The sequence below is a fragment of the Taudactylus pleione genome, unplaced genomic scaffold (assembly GCF_031769625.1).
Source record: "Taudactylus pleione unplaced genomic scaffold, aTauple2 ptg001274l, whole genome shotgun sequence".
NCBI lineage: Eukaryota > Metazoa > Chordata > Amphibia > Anura > Myobatrachidae > Taudactylus > Taudactylus pleione.
The window spans coordinates 1,484,541-1,492,779 of record NW_028285674.1 but is presented as its reverse complement, the minus strand read 5'-3'; positions in this window follow the sequence as shown (position 1 = coordinate 1,492,779).

Below are 8,239 nucleotides of genomic sequence, written 5' to 3'. Positions count from 1 at the left end.
CTCGTCCTCCTTACTTAGAGCAGTTCTAAATCTAATTTGGTAAAGTTGCTTGCTCAGGGCCTAGTGAGAGGAATTCATTTTTGACAGGAGCATTCTGGCTTAAATCACTATACTCGCCTCTGCGAGAGGACATGCTAGACCTAGTTACCTCCTCCAATTCCCAATCTACTGGAGGGTAACTAGCGTGCCTATGTGAGTGAGTCAGAGGAGGTGTGTGGTGGTGACTAGCCCCTTTATGAGTACGCTGTGGTGCAAACTGATGGTCCGAGGCAGAAAATATGTGCCGGCCATGGGCGGGAGAGAGGTCTGTTATGGACCAGCAACTGGCAATACCTGGGAAAGAGATGTTTTGTCCTGAACAGGCATCTCTTAAAGAAATATGGTCAATATGTTTCTTTTTATAGGTGCATTTTCTCATCACTCTGAGAATATGCAGGAGGGGAAGGAGTCGATGCAGCCTGACTAATCTCCCCCTCTTCAGAGGTGTCCCTGCTGTCCTCCGACCTGACAGGGTTAATGAATTTTCTTCTTTTAAATAATATCTCCTGATCTAAGAAAGAACTACTAGGTTATGCCTGGAGGACTGCCTTCCTCTTTTACTGATGGATGGGGACACCAGCAGTGTGTCAGTGGCAAATACAGGCATTGTGTCCTCCATCTCTCTGAGGTAAAATCTAACAGAGGGGGGTGTGGCTCAACCTTGTATACTAAGCGTGCACGTGAATGGCGTGTGCATGCTCATCGGTGACCATCACCCACAACCAGTGGGTTTCCTGTGCCCCGCTCCCTGTGGAGAAGATTTTTTTCACATTACCTTCTCTGTGCTCGTCGGGAGGTTTGCACCTAACAAATAATTTGCTCTTCTTCCAGAGAAAAACCCTAGTGTGAGTATTATTCTAATCCCTCTATTATTTGCACCTTTCGTGTACAGTTACTGTATGTATTGTAGTGTCTTTAGAGTTTCTTTGGTACATTTTAGTCTGGTTTGTAGATTAAACTGTTCTACCAGTAGAGTGATTTTTGGGATAAATTAAAATAATTTAAATATCACATTTGAGATTTTAGCACATTAAAAAGACATCAGAGTATAAAATGATTGGATAATCTATAATATACTGTATCATTATCTGGAGGGAAAGAGCTCCACTTTATAACTCTAAGGATGTCATCGCCAAGCTATTAAGCTCAATACTTACAGTATCTACTGCAAAAATAATTCCAGGGAAAAGAATACAACATTTTAGTGTTTTTCAACCTTTGTTCTCTAATGTTTTTTACAGCACTCAAACCTTTTCACTTCATTCATGCTATATTGATTTATAACCACAAGCTTCTCCATATTCCTTAGCTTTTAATGCTCAGCATTCAGCAAGTGTTTTATTTATTCATTTCATCTTTGCTATTTCCTATGTCAAAGTATTGTTGGTTTTTCTTATAAACATAAATACAAAAATAATCACTATAATGTATATGTAGCCCCATGCCCCCTTGCACTCCTGGCCTTTAATGTCACAGTGGGCCCACCCAAGATGGATGCTCAAAGCATGCACTACACAAAGATGGCCTCCACTGGTCAATAACAGAACCCCTAGCTTTTACTGGGGGGTTCTCAGAGAGTGATTGATTATAAAATGGGTGGAGCCTTTTGGGAGCCCAGTCTGGCAAGAAAATGTAAGTCTTTAAAAGGGGCTGGTGTGGTGCCAAATGGAGATCCTTTGTGAGAGGAATCAGAGCCAGTAGGCTGTGAGAATTCAGTCAGACCTTCCTGGGAGTGTGATAGTCAGAGGGTGGCTGCTGTGAAGCTGACAGACACGACTGCCAATCCATGCTGTAGCTGGAGAGCAGACCTCAGTGAGAAGTATGTGGCATACAAGCGAGTTGGAGAGTCGTGTGGAGTTGGGAGAACCAGGCCAATGTCTACAGCATGTGGCATTTTTGAGCTAGTAACTTGATCCGAGGAGTAGTTTCTTGTTCTGGGCAAGTGCCAATGGGTGTCTGCTAGCAAAAAAGGGGTGAATATATCAATATCCAGTAGTCATTGCCTAAATGTAAGCCCCAATTAACCTCTAAAGGGAGACCTGGTTATTAACTCCCTTAATGTCTAATATTTACCCACCGTAACCTCCTGGTTAGTGGTGTACATCCTTTTATCAGTTCAGTGCATTACACATAGTGTATAACAATAAATTCATACTACAGTATGTGACAAAGGGGTAGATGTATTATAGCGGCAAGGATCATGCCACTATAACTCTTACTGCTTCTCCTGTTTATGTATTATATTGTGTTGGATAGGGGGATAAGGAAAAAATGGGGAAATGGGGAAAAAAGGAAGGATAAATCAAGGGTAAGACACCGCACAGAGAGACGGTATATACATTTTCAAAAAGAACAATATATAATCACAATCTTAAGTGAGGGTGCTCCCTAGGAGCTATAGACATATTAAGAAAAGGAAAAAGAAAAAAGTACTCCTCTTTAGTGGGGCACACCTCATGTATTTTAATATTTAACATTTATTATGTTTCGTTAAAACATGTGATATAGTCACGATATTATAAGAACATGCAAATTCAAATGAAAAAATTCCATTGTGAGATGTAGAGAGGTATCTGGGCTGTCACAAATATCCCTATGTACCTCCTTATATATTGAATCTCACAATTAATACAATAATAAAACACCTCAAAAAAAACCAAAATGGACAAAAGCAAACACAGAACTACCTATAAATCCCAGTGAGATATATACATGAGATAATTGATGATATGACAATAAGATATAATTCCTGTCCAGAGAATGTGCGCTTATATGAAATACTGACAATATTCACATAGATCTGGACTGATAGATGGAGAGTAACAATAGTTGTACACGTCCTCTACTATGTCAGGAACATTAGCTTAACCTCTCACTGGAATACTAACGTTGACATAGGAAAAGCAACAATCATAAAAAACTATGTGTTAATAGGTGTTTGTATAGGCATATATCGATACAAATCAATAGCTCTAAATGGAAAAATCTATTGTAATAAGTGGTTTACATATGCAAATACACATGTATCGGCGAACATATAGGTACAAAAATAGAAAAAATATTAATGACGTACAATACACACAATTTAAAAGATTAGCACCTTTAACCAGACCTGTTGTCACCAATTAATTTGTTGGGTGAGGCGTCCCTCATTTAACTGGGAAATTAGTTTGTCAGGAAGATTTTGCTGCCTTGATATGTAGTATAGAATGAAAAGCAGTATCCGTGCATTTAGATACACTGGGATCTGCTTTCCCCAGTCATATACAAATATCAGACTGGAGATGAGAGTCCCTGTGTAATGGCACAGTTAAGGAACATAGAACCGCTTCTGCTGCTTGCTCTGGTTCACAGCTTTGCCCTGTTGCTATGCATTGCAGGGATCAGCATGGATCCTAAGCTAGTGAGAGAGCAGTGAAAATAAGAGCAAAGTACCTGATAGTAGTATATTGTGAGATCCCAGTGGACATAGGTCTGGTGGTGCGAGGGTCCTCTGTGCGCACAGAGGACCCTCGCACCACCAGACCTATGTCCACTGGGATCTCACAATATACTACTATCAGGTACTTTGCTCTTATTTTCACTGCTCTCTCACTAGCTTAGGATCCATGCTGATCCCTGCAATGCATAGCAACAGGGCAAAGCTGTGAACCAGAGCAAGCAGCTGAAGCGGTTCTATGTTCCTTAACTGTGCCATTACACAGGGACTCTCATCTCCAGTCTGATATTTGTATATGACTGGGGAAAGCAGATCCCAGTGTATCTAAATGCAGAGATTCTGCTTTTCATTCTATACTACATATCAAGGCAGCAAAATCTTCCTGACAAACTAATTTCCCAGTTAAATGAGGGACGCCTCACCCAACAAATTAATTGGTGACAACAGGTTTGGTTAAAGGTGCTAATCTTTTAAATTGTGTGTATTGTACGTCATTAATATTTTTTCTATTTTTGTACCTATATGTTCGCCGATACATGTGTATTTGCATATGTAAACCACTTATTACAATAGATTTTTCCATTTAGAGCTATTGATTTGTATCGATATATGCCTATACAAACACCTATTAACACATAGTTTTTTATGATTGTTGCTTTTCCTATGTCAACGTTAGTATTCCAGTGAGAGGTTAAGCTAATGTTCCTGACATAGTAGAGGACGTGTACAACTATTTTTACTAACTCCATCTATCAGTCCAGATCTATGTGAATATTGTCAGTATTTCATATAAGCGCACATTCTCTGGACAGGAATTATATCTTATTGTCATATCATCAATTATCTCATGTATATATCTCACTGGGATTAACAGGTAGTTCTGTGTTTGCTTTTGTCCATTTTGGTTTTTTTTTAGGTGTTTTATTATTGTATTAATTGTGAGATTCAATATATAAGGAGGTACATAGGGATATTTGTGACAGCCCAGATACCTCTCTACATCTCACAATGGAATTTTTTCATTTGAATTTGCATGTTCTTATAATATCGTGACTATATCACATGTTTTAACGAAACATAATAAAAGTTAAATATTAAAATACATGAGGTGTGCCCCACTAAAGAGGAGTACTTTTTTCTTTTTCCTTTTCTTAATGCTTCTCCTGTTTGCTAAGGTGAAGCAGAAAGCACTACCGAAGAGATCTCTGCCTAGTGCTGATGTGCTGTGTCTCACCTCCCGACCAGCTCCACTGGGCATGCGAGGGATGTGGCAAGCATCGCAAGATTCCGAGTGCAGCCGACAGCCATCACAGTAGGGACAGTGCTGTCCCTGCTGTGATGATAGGGCAAAGACAGTTGCAGATATCAATAGCTGCAGCTGTTAGAACCATGGGTTCACCACCATCGATGGCACAGAGCCAAACAATGTTTTTTTTATTTCCTCACCATGTGCTGGGGCCGTGGTGTGCCCTTGCCCTGCCCTGTCACAGATTGAATATAAAAGAAAGGCACTACTACTGGCGTAAAGAATTATAGTACAATAGGGGTTTATAATTGTTTTCAGGCCAATGTTAGTATACATTGCACTGTTTTGTTTTTTTACAGTATATCAGCACCAGACGTGAGAGCAGCAGGCAGAGAAGGGGGAGGCAGCAGGACCTGCATAGCCGAGTAAGTTCTGTGCAGTAATAACAAAATATAATAATGACAGCGCAAACCAGTGAAATGCAGCCCCCAAGGGGAATGGAAGACTCTTCACAAAATCCTCTAAAGATTACAATAATACAATAATATATTCCTCTTAGATGGCGCATAAACACATATTATTACATATAACAGTCCTTACATTAAATGTCTTTTTCAACTGGATATAAACATCAAAAATTTTTAAGGACATATGTTCTCCATATAAAAGGAAGGGGAATTCCTCTTCTCCAAATAACTCCTCAATGGCTCAAAAAAAAAGAGAAATAGATAGTGCAATATAGCCAAAAAATTTAACAAATTTTATTACACTAACATTCAATAAATAAAATCAGGCATATAACTACAAAGGGTATATAAATAGTGGACACTCGCTCCTTGCATCACCCAGCTTCCTCAGAAGCATCTTCTGAGGAAGGACAATAAGTCCGAAAAACTTTAAGCGTGGTGACTCTTTATCTTTGTGGAACCACTGCCATCATCTGGGACTGTTGCCTGTTAGAAGGAGAGAGTATCCTGCAACTCTGAGCCTTCCAAAACCTTATTCCATCAAGGAGGGTAACTGGGTGATGCAAGGAGTGAGTGTCCACTATTTATATACCCTTTGTGGTTATATGCCTGATTTTATTTATTGAAGTCAATATCAGTGTACCTCACCTTTATTATATATACTTGTCAGTGTCAATACTTGTCAGTGGCAATGTTTTCTTCTATGAAGGATAGGTGGGTAAATATCAATCCCTTATTATTTGGGTACTGACAATATTTACTCTTATGGCAAATGGGTGGATAAATGTACTAATACCTGTAGTTCAAAATTATAAGTGGTGTACTTCCTTACACAAGTAAAAATATAATTTTCTTTTTTCTTATAACAACAATCATAAGGCACTATTAATGCATTGGATTATTTATTTATATATTCTCCATGCTCATGTGTCATTTAGTTAGTTCAGAGTTTAGTATTGTCATATTTCATTACCATTTATAAGTCGCAATAGTGTAGGTCCACTTTCAACTGTTTGTAACAGGCAGGTTTCCGATACAAATGTAACAGACTTTTAGGTCTCAAATACAACTGTAACAGTTTTGTAGTAACAAAATCCCTTTTACTTATGTCTGCTGTAACAGGTTTGTAGTAATCAGTATCCCTTTTGCTTGCTGTGACTTACATCGAATGGTTGGAATACTTCTTATAACTTAATAATATCTGGCAAACTAGATGGACTGTTATACTACATTTATACCTAAAACAAAATTTCAGAACACACACTGGCGCAAGCTCGCTGCCAAAATGTAAAAAACCAATGTTCCCACGAGAACACTAATGATAAAATCCAATATAAAAAGTGGTAATACACAAAGGCACTGATGCAATCAAGCATAAGTCGAATTTGACAGAATAGAGAGAAAGCAAGGATTGTCCAAAAAGTCTCTCATATATTTTTTCTTTAATCTGTTGATCTTAGATTCTTTCAAATGTAATCAGTCCAATTCCTTTTCCCTCCAAAGTACATAAAAAGGAGACAAAAAGGGAAAAGAGGAGACCGCAATATAGTGTAGTATTTCACAATTTAATTAAGAAAAGCAAAAAGGGTTCAGATAAATATTTCTCATACCGATTTCCACATAAATGGAAAAATGCACAATACTTTTTATAAATTCCACAGAAACAAAAATAAAATTAAATAAAAATAATGCACAAATATGAAAACTTCCTGGGATCACCCAAGGTGTAAATAATATCCAGACATGTAAAAGTTGGAACCGTACCGTGAATGGCACCAGATTCAGTGCTTTAAGAAGACAAAAAAACGGGAGACTTCCGGATCGTCACCCTTGTCCCTTCAGGCTTCTGGTATGGCCAGCCAGACACAGTTCCAGGTTTCCAATGTATTTTAAGAGCAGATAGATCCCAGCTGCCAATGCATTTTGAGTATTAAATACTCTTCCTCAAAGCTGTATGGGATCATCTGCTCACTATCTGCTATTTATAGGTCCCCTAACCCGGAAGTCCAGACATGTTAATAATGTCCAGATCCACTCATTCATGATCTCCTTTCTCAATCAAATTAATAATATAAATTACCTTTATTCCACTTAATCCTGTCTTCAAGATAAATGTCTCCCCATACTGGGCATAATGGATGTTATGAATAAAATATATACTCATGATTGCGGTGAAAAATAAATAAACATTGCAGCTTCCGGTGATTAGCCGGAAGCTGTCACACTGCTGCGAGCATCACGGCAATAAATATAAACATTACAACCTCTGGTGGTTGACCGGAAGCTGCCAAAAGGATCAAGCAGCTAATTTTATTGTTGGTTTCGCCCTCTATGCTCGCGGAGGACCTCACGTATAAACATTACAGCTTCCGGTGATTAGCCGCAAGCTGTCATACTACCGCGAGAATCGCAGCTATGGATGTAAACATTACAACTTCCGGTGATTAACCGGAAGATGCCCCGCTGCCGCTCTCTTCTAAAAGAATCAAGCGGCCAATTCTGTCATTAGTTCCACCTCCTATACACGTGGATCTATCTCTAACCAACGCTATATTTGAAAGGTCCATATATTTTATGGAGACTTCCGGTAAAACCCCGGAAGTAAACATCCATATTACAATAAACCATATATAAATAAATAAATAAAATAGGAGATTATAATAAGTGCAACTGGCTTACATATTAAAATTACATATGAATAAAACATCTGCATATGGATAAGATTAACCTATATTACTGATAGTTAAAATAAAAACTAAAGGAAAATATAAAAATCATAAATTAAATTAAAAACCATTTTAATTCAAATTCTTTATTAAGACCCATGGGTAAAATGGTATTTAATCTAAAAATCCAAGACATTTCTGTCTTGGCTAGCATCCCTTCAGTATCCCTATTTTTCCAATTAGCTTTTATATTTTGTATACCAAGGAATTGCCTCACTCCACTTATATTACATTGATGTGTGGTTTTGAAGTGATTTGATAAACTGTGTGTCTCCAATTCCTTTTTAATATTTCTTGCATGTTCGGACATCCTAGTTTTAAG